General features: G+C 49.4%; 1 protein-coding gene across 1 annotated transcript in view; it reads right to left on the bottom strand.

The window, feature by feature from the left end:
• Nucleotides 1-604: 604 nt before the first annotated feature.
• The window catches only part of RSPH3 (radial spoke head 3), a 38988-nt gene continuing 24898 nt past the window's right edge, over nt 605-14694 (bottom strand). Inside the window, exon 9 of the mRNA XM_066372917.1 lies at nt 605-804. The gene's annotated coding sequence lies outside the window, so the exon portion shown is untranslated. The remainder of the gene's footprint in view (nt 805-14694) is intronic.

The raw sequence follows: 14694 nt of genomic DNA, 5'->3' as shown, positions 1-14694 counted from the left end.
CCCAGGCGCTAGAGGGGCTGTGGTCGCAACAGAGCGACGCCCCGGATGGGCAGAGCATCGCCCCTTGGTGGGCGTGCCGAGTGGATCCCGGTCAGGCGCATGCAGGAGTCTGTCTGACTGCCTCCCCGTTTCCAGCTTCAGAAAAATACAAAAAAAAAAAAAGAATATAATCTGCATCCCAGTCTGATATTGAATACAAGAAGGGAGGGAGTGTTGTAAAAGTCCTTTTCGGTGCATCTCACAGTGATCAGGACGGGGCTGCCAGAGTTTGCTCCTCGAGGGAGGGCAGGATTTTACTGATTCATTTCCAGGAGACGCGGGGCAGTGAATTCATCTCTTTGCTCACCGTCTTGCCCTCGGCAGATACAGAGCCTGAGAGCGGTAGGCACTACCTCAGTACGTTGACTACATCAGTGACAACAGACAAAGACAAGCCGTTTTCTCTGCCTGGCACGGAATGCTCCCGGTGTCTTCCGGCCCATGTGCAGGGACTCCCCGCAGCACCCCCCCTCACATCGTGGTGTTTGAGGGGCGGTATCCTAAGCCCTTTCTTACTGAATGCTATTGTATCTTTAAGTTGATTTCTCCAATGAAAAAGGCAGTGTTAAAGAAAAAGGGTAATTACTCATTACTTTATGAGTAATGTATAAATCGAATAGATACATCAGCTACAAAGAAGTAACCTGCACACTTTCATTTACCCCTTCTTTTCCCATCCAAAGAGTGAACAGGTGATTCCAAATGCTGTAGTCAACTTCTTCTTGCTGAGAAGGCTCAAGAACAGTCTTGGATAAAGTGGGCCCCCTGTGAAGACACACACACACCATATATAAAAATCACAGGTAATATCGGACAGTTATCTCACTGAGAACATCTAGAACACTGACCTAACAGTAGGATTTCCTGTGGGATCCCCTTTTCAGGAACAGGAAGAAAGGCCGAGCCCAGGGAGTCCAGGGCAGTAGCAGACGGCCTCACCCTGACAGCAAGAAACGCATGCCTTTCTCCAACAATGGACAGGAACATAGCAGAGATAATGACTAAGGCTTTATACGTGAATGATACTGAAGCAATTAAAACGCTGTAATCTCTAGGTCCATTACACTATTTTATAATTTTATAATAGGTGTGCCATTGTACACATATTTTCCTTATCTGTGAGTTCGTTACGAATCATTTTAGCAGATATGACACAAGAAGTAGAAACCACCAGAAATAACAAATCTGGCCTGACCAGGCGGTGATGCAGTGGATAGAGCATCAGACTGGGATGCGGAGAACCCAGGTTCGAGACCCCGAGGTCTCCAGCTTGAGCGCGGGCTCATCTGGTTTGAGCAAAGCTCACCAGCTTGGACCCAAGGTCGCTGGCTTGCACAGGGGTTACTCGGTCTGCTGTAGCCCCCGGTAAAGGCACATATGAGAAAGCAATCAATGAACAACTAAGGCAGGGGTCGGGAACCTATGGCTCGTGAGCCAGATGTGGCTCTTTTGATGGCTGCATCTGGCTCGCAGACAAATCTTTAATAAAAAAATGTTAAAAATATAAAACATTCTCATGTATACAATCCATTCATTTCCTACCGCTCATGTTCATGGTTGCGGGTGGCTGGAGCCAATCACAGCTGTCCTCCGGGACAACACCAATTTTTTTTTTTTTTTTTTTGTATTTTTCTGAAGCTGGAAATGGGGAGAGACAGTCAGACAGACTCCCGCATGTGCCCGACCGGGATCCACCCGGCACGCCCACCAGGGGCGACGCTCTGCCCACCAGGGGGCGATGCTGTGCCCCTCCGGGGCGTCGCTCTGTTGCGACCAGAGCCACTCTAGCGCCTGGGGCAGAGGCCAAGGAGCCATCCCCAGTGCCCGGGCCATCTTTGCTCCAATGGAGCCTTGCTGCGGGAGGGGAAGAGAGAGACAGAGAGGAAGGAGAGGGGGAGGGGTGGAGAAGCAGATGGGTGCTTCTCCTGTGTGCCCTGGCCGGGAATCGAACCCGGGACTTCTGCACGCCAGGCCGACACTACCACTGAGCCAACCGGCCAGGGCCAACACCAAATTTTTATTGAATAATGCGCAACGTACACAGGTCGTTGTGAGGTCAAGAAGTAAACTTCCTTCCTTTTAATCAAGTAGTCAGCTAGCTAATTGCAGAAATCCTTTTGGTAAAGAAGATGGCTAAAAGAAAAAAAGATGAGGAGCATCATACTTTTCAGCAGGAATGGGCAGAGGAATTTGCCTTTGTGGAGAGAGCAGGTTCTGCAGTGTGTCTAATATACAATGATAAAATTGCATCGATGAAATGGTCAAATATAAAGCGGCACTTCGACACACACCATACTATATTTGCATCGAAATATCCAGCAGGGGACAGCAGGAAGAAAGCATGTCAAGAGCTACTATGCAGAGTACAAGCTAGTCAGCAGCAACTCCGTGTTTGGACCCAACAAGGTGACTGGAATTCAGCTAGCTTTGCTGGTGCTTTAGCAACTGTGAGAAATGGAAAGTCATTCACAGATGGGGAGTATGCCAAAACATTCATGCTTGATGTTGCCAATGAACTTTTTGACGACTTTCCGGATAAAGACAAGATAATCAAACGAATAAAAGACATGCCCCTGTCGGCATGAACTGTTCACAATCGTACCATCATGATGGCAAATCAAACTGAGGCAACACAAGTGAAGGACATAAATGCAGCACCATTCTTTTTTCTCGCTTTGGATGAGTCAACAGACGTAAGCCATTTATCCCAGTTCAGCGTGATTGCAAGGTATGCTGTTGGTGACACACTACGTGAGGAAAGTCTTGCTGTTTTGCCTATGAAAGATACAAGAGGGGATGATTTATTCAAGTCTTTCACAGAGTTCGCTAAAGAAAAAATCTACCGATGGATAAACTTATTTCGGTGTGTACTGATGGTGCTCCGTGCATGGTGGGGAAAAACAGAGGATTCATAGTGCTTGTTCGTGAACATGAAAAGAGACCCATCCTAAGTTTTCACTGCATCCTACATCAGGAGGCACTCTGTGCTCAGATGTGTGACGAGCTGCTTGGTGAGGTGATGTCGCTGGTCATTCAGGTGGTCAACTTTATTGTTGCCTGAGCTTTAAATGATTGCCAATTTAAAACACTGCTGGATGAAGTTGGGAATAATTATCCTGGTCTGCTTCTGCAGAGCAATGTGCGTTGGTTGTCAAGAAGGAAGGTGCTCAGCCATTTCGCGACTTGTCTGAGCGAAATCCGGACTTTTCTTGAAATGAAAAACGTCAAGCATCCTGAGTTAGCTAACCCTGAGTGGCTCCTGAAGTTCTACTATCTTGTGGACATGACTGAACATCTGAACCAGCTCCATGTGAAAATGCAAGGCGAAATACAGTCTTATCCTTTCAACAAGCAGTGTTTGCATTTGAAAACAAGCTGGAACTCTTCATCGCCTACATTGAAACAGGTCGTTTACTACACTTTGAAAAACTGGGAGAGTTTTAAGATGCATGCACAGCAAGTGACCCTGCTCAACATCTTGATCTCCAGCTGCTAGCAGGCTTCACATCCAATCTCCTGCAGTCATTCAAAGCACGCTTTGGAGAATTTCGTGAGCGCGCTCGTCTTTTTAAGTTCATCACCCATCCACACAAGTGTGCAGTGGACAGCGCTGACCTGAGTTACATCCCTGGTGTCTCTGTCAGAGACTTTGAGCTACAAACTGCTGACCTGAAGGCCTCAGACATGTGGGTGAATAAGTTCAAGTCACTGAATGAAGATTTGGAAAGACTTGCACAACAGCAAGCAGAGTTGGTGAGCAAACACAAGTGGGGAGAAATGAAAAAACTTCAACTCGTGGACCAGCTGATTGTCAAAACTTGGAATGCACTTCCTGTCACATACCACACACTGCAGCGTGAGTACTGCTGTACTGACCATGTTTGGCTCTACGTATGCATGTGAGCAGTCTTTCTCACATCTAAAGAACGTTGAGACCAACCTACGATCACATTTAACAGATGGAAGTCTCAATGCCTGCATGAAGCTTAACCTCACCACATACCAACCATACTACAAAGCCATCAGCAAAACCATGCAGCACCAGAAGTCGCATTAATGGTAAGAAGTACTTTATTCATCATTGATTAGCAACAACATAACAACGTTATTAAAAAGAATTCAGAGACTTATTGTATTTTAAAAGTGTTGGTCTTACATAAAATGCACACATTTACTTGTATTTAGTGTTAAACATATTGTATGGCTCTTATGGAATTATATTTTAAAATATGTGGCGTTCATGGCTCTCTCAGCCAAAAAGGTTCTCGACCTCTGAACTAAGGTGTCGCAAAGAAAAACTGATGATTGATGCTTCTCATCTCTCTCCATTCCTGTCTGTCTGTCCCTATCTTTCCCTCTCTCTGTAAAAAAAAAAAAAAAAAAAAAGAAAGAAATAACAAATCTGTGTATTTATGAATGAGACCTTTGTATAGTTTGTTCTTCAGGTTCTATACATAGTTTTGAAAGAAAATTTTTAATTAAAATTTTCTAATTTTCCTAAATGGACAAAATAAAATTTTTAAAAAGTGATGAGTCCTGTATTCATCAAAGAATGGCAACCCGAATCTTTGAAAAATTTTAAATGGTAAGTTTTTTGTTTGTTTGTTTGTTTGTTTTGTATTTTTCTGAAGCTGGAAACGGGGAGAGACAGTCAGACAGACTCCCGCATGCGCCCGACCGGGATCCACCCGGCACGCCCACCAGGGGCGACGCTCTGCCCACCAGGGGGCGATGCTCTGCCCCTCCGGGGCGTCGCTCTGCCGCGACCAGAGCCACTCCAGCGCCTGGGGCAGCGGCCAAGGAGCCATCCCCAGCGCCCGGGCCATCTTTGCTCCAATGGAGCCTTGGCTGCGGGAGGGGAAGAGAGAGACAGAGAGGAAGGAGGGGGTGGAGAAGCAAATGGGTGCTTCTCCTATGTGCCCTGGCCGGGAATCGAACCCGGGTCCCCCGCACGCCAGGCCGACGCTCTACCGCTGAGCCAGGGCTTAAATGGTAAGTTTTTATTGGGATTAGGGATATGTTTGTTTATATAACACCTTCAGGAAAATTCCAAGCGCAGAAGCTGATTGGTTACTACTGAAAAGAAGGGGGAGCATGCATGGTACACCGATAGACCCAGTGTCCTCTCTGACATCCTGATAAGGCTGCAGTGTCCCAGTGCCAAGTCTTCATGTATCTGGAACTAGCTCTATAATTAAGTCCCGTGTGACAGGTATGAACACAGTCACTTTGATTTAAAGTGATGACGACTTTCTGAGGTTCTGTGTGGTCACGGAACAGGACCGGAGAAGCAGCACCTGTTAACCCAAACAGCCACCTGCTGATGTCTCTGTCTTCACGCAGGGTCAGGTCCCTGGGAAACTGGCGTGTAAACATCATTTCTGGAGGTAAGCTTCCTGTCTCCTAATGAGATATAATTGAGGAGCTGCCTGTCACTGCCCCACTCAGCACAGGGAGGCAGTCTGGGCAGGAGGCCTCCAGAGCCAGCCTGTGGGTGGTGGATCCTGGCCCTCCGAATACTCGTGACCCTGGGACAAATGACAGCCTCCGTGGTCGTGGTCCCTCACATATCACGGGGTGATGACAGGGCCCACTGTCTGCGGCATCTCGGAGGCTGCCATGCCATGGTGAGGTGAGTGCCGAGCTCGGCATGGCTCGAACTCGACCCACTTAGCAAGTCCTCCCACCTGACGGAGCTTCGGCTTTCTCTCTCCTGGGCACCCGGCACCTCTCTGTTGCCAGTGTCCAGGGCAGCAGCCGGGATCCTGTCATGTCTGGTCCCACCGTGCTGTCTGTCCAAGCTGACGTTGGTAGTGACGGGGCGTCTGGTCCCACGGTGCTGTCTGTCCAAGCTGACGTTGGTAGTGACGGGGCGTCTGGTCCCACGGTGCTGTCTGTCCAAGCTGACGTTGGTAGTGACTGGGCGTCTGAAGGAGGGTCCCGGAGGGAACAGCGGAGGACCTGTGACCCTGTCCTTTACATCAGTCCCTGACGGGGAGCAGGTAACGAGAGGAAACACGACGCTGTCACTCACAGCAGTCGGGAATCTGGGGACACTTTAAATAGACCCTGTAGTGGAGGCCCTCACTGGACAAATGGAGAGAACTGAAGGGCTTCCCCTTCCACAGCCACCGGGCAGGGGCGAGGACAAGCACCCAGTGCTCCTGGCTGGACCTCACGCTGCTCATTTATTCAAGACGTTTATTGAGTGCGGACAGTGGGGAGCAGTCACGGACACGGGGCTCACATCAGGGTTTCTACACTGGAATGGGCCAGATTCTCGCACAGTACTCAAACTCAGAAGGAGAAAAGGCAGCAAACGAGTCTGAACAAACATGCAGAGTAAAACAAACGCCAGCACCCAACAGTTCCTAAGGCCACACGGGCACAGATCGCTCGTGGAATTGACCAGACGGTGGTGATCACACCATCGGTCACAATACGACGGAGGCGTGTCGTGAACAGTGCGCTCCAGAGCAGAGGTTTGCTTTTGTCTGTTTTTGTCATTAGACTGTCTCTGCAAAGAATCCCTGACGTTTTAGAAATTTTAACAATTTATTCTCCTTACGTCGCAGACTTGGCTTCCCGACAACCTCACAGCGCGCTCTCTCACGACCGTCCCTCACTTTCGCCCCCCCCCCCAGGGCAACTGGAATCCTACCTCCCTATATCCAATCTTACCAACAATCTAAAGTTCTGCTAGACTCCTCGTAGGAAAATACACACCTGATGTCACCCCTTCCTTAGAAACTCTCGCTGCTCTCTGGTGTCCATCCTTCCCCGACATGACAACGCAGAAGGAAGGATGTGAGGTCACCACCTCACATTTTCTACTGATGAACTGTCGCTTCCCTTACAGCTCAGGGCCCTGCTGAGACCCCGCCGGCTGCCCAAGTCCCGGAACTGACTGGAGCAACAGGACAGCCTGCGTCCATGTTCAGACCCCGTGCTCTGTAAACGTTGTGTTTGCATTCCCCCCGTGTGATGTTTAGAGAAAGATAAACGACTGTGAAACAAAAGAAAAGAAACTACACAGGCTGGCAGTGTCAGAAGTTCCCCTTTAAGACACAGCGGGTGTGGGTTATTGTCCAGTCTGGATGGAGGGGGGGCAGGCAGACTCAACCCTGCTCCCCCACCACCCCGGCTCGCGCAGCCCCCTCTGTGCGCTTGTTTCTCCTCGCTTCTTGGATGCGATCTGGAGCAGACTCCACAGCTCTTCTGGTCCCTCTGAGGGCACTCAAACCTCCAGTCTGATCCGTGAGCCTGATGCAGAGAGTAGTCCAAATCCAGACTCTCCTGCAGCTGGAAGCTTCTCCTCATGGCTCGCCCGCTTCCAGTTCTGGTGTCCACAGCGGGTGGCAGAGGCCCGGGGGGTGCGGTGGGTTCCTCCCCTCTGCTCCCAGTCTCCCCAGCCTGCGGTGCACGCCTGCTTCTGACGCCTGAGGCGGGGCTGGGGGAGGGAACCGCCCAGGCTGGTGGCCACGCATGCCGCAGGCCCTCCTGTAGCTGCAGCTTCATAGTGTGGGGACAGGGGCTTCGGCCCTGACCACTCCCATCAGGACTGGCTGTGCGGCCTCAACACTTGGCCGCGCCCAGTGTCCGTAGCGCCGCCCTGAGCCCGGGGGTCTGTCCACGGGAGGCCAACTCCAGCTCTGGAGGCGACTCGGCAAGGATGTGTCCTGGGCAAGTTGATCATTAGCTCCCAGCCCCTCTCTCAATTCAAAGGGGGCCTTCTTCCTTGTTCCACCAGCACCCCACACCATCTCCACCACAGGACTAAGGACAGTCTCCACATGGCTCTGAGGACACCGCAGAGCAGACCAGGGCCACAGCATCCAGACCCAGCTCAGGAAAGAGGTCTCAGGGTCAGCGCCGGTGACACAGGTGTGGGACCTGTGCAGCCCACGGGAACCACGCTCAGAGGGGCCCCAAGCCTGACTTACTGCTCTGATGTCATTGAATTCTTAGTGATGCTCGAGCAAGGGCCCCACATTCCCATCTGGCCCTGGGCCCGTCCCGGGGACGTCATAACCTTCTTTCCCACTCCTGTGGAAGACATTTTTCTACCTCGCCTCCGGCATTGATCACATTCACCACGGGGTGTTGGCGTGAGCAGACGGACACGCCCTTAGCTGGCCAAGAGAAAGTCAGGAGTGACCTGTTATCCGGATCCACCCTGGCCAAGGAGGCGGGCCCATCGGCTGGCTCCCTGTGGCTCGGGATCCCACTGCCCCTTGGCCAGGTGTAGCTAACAGCGAACAGGCTGATAATGTCGCTGTCGCTCCGTATCTCCATCCGAGATGAAGCTACTGGCGAAACTGTGGTGTCTCCTATTGTCCACCTCTGAGGAACATCCTGGCTCCGCAGGAAGGCTGCGCGCTGACACCGGGGTCCGAGGACGGCTGTCTGGACGTGCCATGTGCAGTCACAGGGACCACCTGGTCAGGGGCTGTTCTCCCGAGCAGTGGGCACGGTGCTGCCATGAAGCCACCACGGTCCGCAGCATGGCCCGCAGCCAGCCTCCCACGGCGCCCGGCAGGATGTGTGTGGCTTGCTCCGCTCCGGGCCTCAGGTCACGGCTGGCAGTGGGCCTCACCTGGACTTTGGCCCGGTCACACGGGCAACCGGCCTGTTTCTATTCTGTGAGCTCCTGGAGGACCAGGAAGTGTCCGTGTTTGAATTCCCAGTATCCACCAAGCAGGCGTCAACAGAGGTGTCCTGTGGGAGTGAGCTAAGGGGGGTTCGCTGGAGTGTGCGCGCTTCAGTTTGGCTTCAACGTCAACAGAGCTAGTACATGAAGCTCACCTCATTTCCTTGTTTTCCGCATTTTTCTGACCCCTTGATTTGCAGGTTCATGGTCAGTCTATGAACAACGGTTGCCCAAACGACCAACACCATGTCTACATTTTCTCACAGCGAGGAATATTGTGTCAGCCTAGTTTTCACGCCTTTCCCAGGGCTCTGGTTCTTCCTGACTTTCTAGTATTGTCACTTTTTATAAGATGAACATTTCAGTTGTTACTAAAATCACCTAAAACTATTCCTTTCAGGAGGAAGACAGGAAGGAACAGATCCAGAAGATGACGCAGCCCCGGGCCTCCGGGCCTCAGTCTGCCCCTCAGGTCAAACTGTCTTCTCAGGGATGTCTGGATAGCCAAGGGCCTCAGTCTGCCCCTCAGGTCAAACTGTCTTCTCAGGGATGTCTGGATAGCCAAGGGCCTTGGAAGGAAACCCAACAAGTTTCGAAGAAAAAGGCTGTGTCTCCCTGTGGAGCCAAGAGCAGGCTCCCGCTCACTCGGAAAGATTCCATGCCCCAAGCTCAGGGTTCCTCTCCCCCAGGGTGAAGCGTTCCACGTGCAAGATTCACCGGACCTCTTCCACTTTACCTGTGGAAACCGGGGCCCAAGAAGTAGCACAAAAATGCTGATATCCTGGGCGCCGTTATTGCTGTAATACCTGCCCTTTATCTCTGACTCAGAAGTCTTGTGTCTTTTACCAGCATCCTTGAAACCCTGGCAGGCTAACCTGACAACCTGAAAGTAAATAAAATCTCAGATTCTTTAGAGTTCTAGACAGAGCTGTCCAGAGATGGATAGAGATACAGATTTGAGGCCCAGGACTGAGGTCTCCTTCACAGCATTGGTGGACTGAAGTCATGGTGCCGATGAGGTTACTAGGGTTGGCGGGGTTGTCATGCTAAGTGAGACAGGAGAGAAGAGTGCTTTGAAGAACCCTGACTACTGAGAGGGAGAGAGAGAGAGAGGGAGAGGGAGGGGGGGGAGGGAGGGAGGGAGATTGAGAGAGGGAGAGAGAGAGAGAGAGAGAGAGAGAGAGAGGGAGAGAGAGGGAGAGAGAGGGAGAGAGGGAGATTGAGAGAGGAAAAGGTAGAAAAGCATGTGGAGCAGACCAAGACAGAGAGACCTGAGAAATAAGAATTTCAGCTTCCAACAGGAGTGGCTAGGAATGTTAATTACTCTGTAAATCAGTAAGATAAGCACCCTGGGTTTCAAACTTGAGAAATCCCTGGAGACTTCAGTATAACCAGCTTCCGGGGAAGGACGAAGACAAAGTTCAGGCTGCCAGGGACTGAGAAGGCAGTGGGGGGCGGGAACAGGAGGACAAGGACTAGGCAGTGCTTCCCGGAGAGGGTGGCAGGAGAGAGGATCCCAGGGAGGTGTCCAGGGCTTTGGAGAGTGCTTCTAATGCCACACACGCATGCGCACACACGCAGACACATGGCTATATCTTATCTGTGGGTCCAAGGTTTGCTAGTCTGGTTCCAATTCACTTTTCTAAACCCAAACAACTACTCTTTATAATCTTTATTTCAATTTCTTCCCAAATATGATCTCAGAACAAAGGAAAGTTTGTTATCTGGGAAAAACTTGCAGCATTGTCATTATTTTTCTACTTGGCCGCAGTTGAGGAAGAGTTTCTGTGGACTAAATCAAAATCTGAGATCCACAGGGTCAGACAGCTTCTCGAGTCCCTTCTGTACTGTGATTACTGTATGGTTTTCAGTCATTTTTAGGGTCTGGAACCCAGAAATGATCAGTGTCCTGTCATAAATCATTAGCTTTATTTGCTTGCTGAGTTTTGGTAGCTTCCAAATTCTTTTGATTGGAAATGCTGAAATTCTGCTGGTCAGTCGCAGTTAACTCACAGATGGGCTTCTACACCGTCATGTGTCAAGAGGACTGATTTGTAGAGAAGTGGGTTATGTATCTCAGTCACCTCTAGGAATGAAAACTGGAATGTAAATTTTTCTTTATTCTTTTGGAATTTTAATAACACCGAGAGTTGGATTTTTCTAATGGATTTAAATATTTCCTAAATGACTAAGATATAGTCATATATTCTGAGGCAGGAAAAAATATTTGCAAGGAACAGTTCTACTTGAAGAATTTTTTTTTTTTTTTTTTTACAGAGACAGAGTCAGAGAGAGGGACAGACAGACAGGAACAGAGAGAGATGAGAAGCATCAATCATTAGTTTTTCGTTGCTACACCTTAGTTGTTCACTGATTGCTTTCTCATATGTGCCTTGACCAGGGGGCTACAGCAGAGAGATAACTCCTTGCTCAAGCCAGAGACCTTGGGTTCAAGCTGGTGAGCTTTTTGCTCAAACCAGATGAGCCCGCACTCAAGCTGGCGACCTCGGGGTCTTGAACCTGGGTCCTCCGCATCCCAGTCCAACGCTCTATCCACTGCGCCACCACCCAGTCAGGCTACTTGAAGAATATTAAAAATAAAATGTTTTCTGTTGATTTTTTTTTTTGTATTTTTCTGAAGCTGGAAACGGGGAGAGACAGTCAGACAGACTCCCACATGCGCCCGACCGGGATCCACCCGGCACACCCACCAGGTGGCGACCGCTCTGCCCACCAGGGGGCGATGCACTGCCCCTCCGGAGTGTCGCTCTGTTGCGACCAGAGCCACTCTAGCGCCTGGGGCAGAGGCCAAGGAGTCATCCCCAGCGCCCGGGGCCATCTTTGCTCCAATGGAGCCTCGGCTGCGGGAGGGGAAGAGAGACAGAGAGGAAGGAGAGGGGGAGGGGTGGAGAAGCAGATGGGCGCTTCTCCTGTGTGCCCTGGCCGGGAATCAAACCCGGGACTTCTGCACACCAGGCCGACGCTCTACCACTGAGCCAACCGGCCAGGGCTCTGTTGAATGTCTGCCATGAATATTTGGTTGTTTTACAGGGGAGAGCTTATTAGTTATTGGTTACTTACTAGGTGGTGGCAAGGTGCTCTTTTGAAATCATTTCATGACACTCATCCTGAGTTAGGGATATTTTAAGAAGAATAACTGAGAAACTGGGAATACAATGCTCTTCCTTCATGGGGTAGCAAACCAGCTTTTTCTATAAGAAGCTTCAATTACAAAACATTGGATTAACGTATTTTGGGCCGAAAAGAGTAACATTTCATCTGTCCAGGAAGACTAAAGCTGCGTGGTGTCTGACCTCCTTTAAAATTTTTAAAGGATCACACACCAAGCATCTCAAATAGAATCCACTGCACATAAATCACTATTTTTTGATGATTCATCTTTATAAATATTAACTTTTAAAAATGACAATTTTATAGAGATACAATTTACACATGGTGAAACTCACATAGCAACTCAGTGGTTTTCAGTATATTAACAGAATCATGCAACTCTCGCCACGATTTAACTTGGGAGTGTCTTCATTTCTGCAACAGGAATTCTGTCCCCGTGAGCGGGCACTCTCCACGAGCCCCTCCACAGCGCTGGCCACCACTCATGTACTCTCTGTCTCGAGGACTTGCTAGTTCTGGGCATTTTTTTCATAGAAACAGAATGATGTAACATGACCTTTATGGCTGGCTTGTTTCGCATGGTGTAGTTTTCAGAGTTCATCCATGTTAATAGTATACAGCACCATATTGTTTTTACTGCCAAATAATATTGCATTGTTTTGATACAGCACGTTTTATCCATTCATCAGTCAGTATTTAGGTGGTTTCCATTTTGGGCTTTTATAGGTAGTGCTGTTGTGAACACTCATGTACAGGTCTTTGTGCACTCGTTCTCATTGCTCCTGGGTGCATCCCTAAGAGTGCAGCTGCAGGGTCATGTGTAACTAAGTGCAACATTTTCAGAAACTGCCGCGCTCTTCCAAAGCGTCCACACCATGTTATAATGCCATCAGCAACGGGTGAGCTTTCCAACAGCAGAATGTCTCTTTGGTTCTTTTTTAAACTTTTTAAATGATTTCTATCTCTTGATATTCATACTTTGATTTTCATACTTTAGTTCTTTAAACATGGTTTCCTTGAGTTCTTTGAGCATATTCATAATAGCTGATGAATGTCTTTGTCTCGTACGGTCAAAATCTGGACTTCCTAAGGAACAGTTTCTACTGACCTTTTCCTTCTGTGTGGATCACACTTTCCTATTTTTTGCAAGTCTTCCAGAGTTTTGGTTTACATTTGGACACTTTAAAGAGCTAAAAATGTCCTAACTCTGGACATCAGATTCTCGTTCCAACCCCCCAACCTGGGTGTCCTGTGCTCTTTGCTTTGCTGTTCTTCTGTTGAACGCGTTCCTGACCAAATCCTGTTGACTCTGTACCCTTTGTTGTGTGTTGCCACGAGGCTCTGCTGAATTAGCTTAGTCACCAGCTAACAATCAGACAGAGCTTTCCAAACGCCTGGAGCCGGTACGTCTTGCACCCTTTGCTGCTGGGCTCGTGTGTTGGGACATGCTTTCAGTATCTCAGCAGTTCACAGCTCTGACTTAGCCTCCAGTTGCTGCTCCAGCCAACCTCGAGGAAGGCCCGAGATGAGTCTGCTCAGGTCTCCCTGGGCCCGAGATGAGTCTGCTCAGGTCTCCCTGGGCCCGAGATGAGTCTGCTCAGGTCTCCCTGGGCGTGCACACACAGCACCCTCCAGTCTCCCAGGGATGTCCCGAGGCTCTTCACAGGCCCCTGCGGACACCTCCATCCCCAGACTCCCCTTTCAAGGTTGTGGCTGGCCTCTTGTTTGTTCAACCAATACTTCTGCCTTAGGCAGCTGTGATATTAAACACTTGTGGGGGTTTTTGTTTGTTTGTTGTTTTTTAAACAAATGTCCTAGTGCTAGGGTTTTCCTCACTGAGCAAGCTGTGAGTCAGGGCAAACAGAGATAAGTCCTGCAAATGCACTTTTCCGGAAGCTGCCAGACAGGCCAAAGAGGGACCGTTCCTGGGACGTGGCTATTGGGGAGCGCTAAGCCTGTCTGTTTCCTCCGATGGCGCCGGGGCCGCTGCTCTCAGTGTCTGTGGCCAGAGTCTGCTGGTGCTCAAGGCTGACACGGAGCTGGGAATGTCGAGACAGACATAGGGCAAGTGAAAATGCCACAAAGCTTACTGTTCTCACTGAGATTCGGCCATTTTCCTTGAATGAGTGTTCTTCGTTGTTGCCAATCTTTGGTTAATTTCCAGTTCTGAAAATGTTGATTCTTTGACAGTTTTTGCCTATGTTCTCACTGCTTTCATGGAGGGGCAGACAGACAGAGGTCCGTGCCTGACCACCACAGGAGTGCGTGCTGCACAGACATTCATTTCTGGCTGTGCTATAATACAGTGATGTAGTCAGGACTGCTGAGGAATATTCGATTTTGGTCCCAGGCTGTTGTGCTTTGTTGACTTATTTTTTCCCTGCCTTTTCACTTTGTTAGCCCCTGGGTCTTCCATAGAAGGCCCCCTCTCCTTGTAATATGCGACTTCTGATAGGCAGAGCTTAGTAAGAGCCAAACTGGTTAGCAACCAGTAAAAACAGGTTTGGGTGGTCTGCTACAAAGTGTGGAGACTTTGTGACACTGTGACTGCTCAGAAGTCACTTTGGCTTTTTCTCTCCTATGTTCTAAAAATAAAGTTTCTAGATATCTGAACTGAGAAGTGAGTTGGTGATATGCAAACCATGGCAGAGAACAGCCCAGCAGTGCTTCTTGCTGAGTCAGATGACATCTATAGTAAAATACTTAATTCTGGGAAACATGTTTTAAGATGACTTTGACCAAATAGGAGTTTCAAGAGGACAGTGACCAGGAGGGAGAATGAGAAAGTTTTGAAACTATGTTATATGAGGAATACCTGGGAAGAGTGGTGACATTTCACTGAGAGAAAAGAAAAAGCTTGCTAAGAAGGAAAA

The sequence above is a fragment of the Saccopteryx leptura genome, chromosome 3, assembly GCF_036850995.1.
Source record: "Saccopteryx leptura isolate mSacLep1 chromosome 3, mSacLep1_pri_phased_curated, whole genome shotgun sequence".
In the NCBI taxonomy this organism is placed as follows: Eukaryota; Metazoa; Chordata; class Mammalia; order Chiroptera; family Emballonuridae; genus Saccopteryx; species Saccopteryx leptura.
This window is presented reverse-complemented; position numbering and strand designations above follow the sequence as displayed.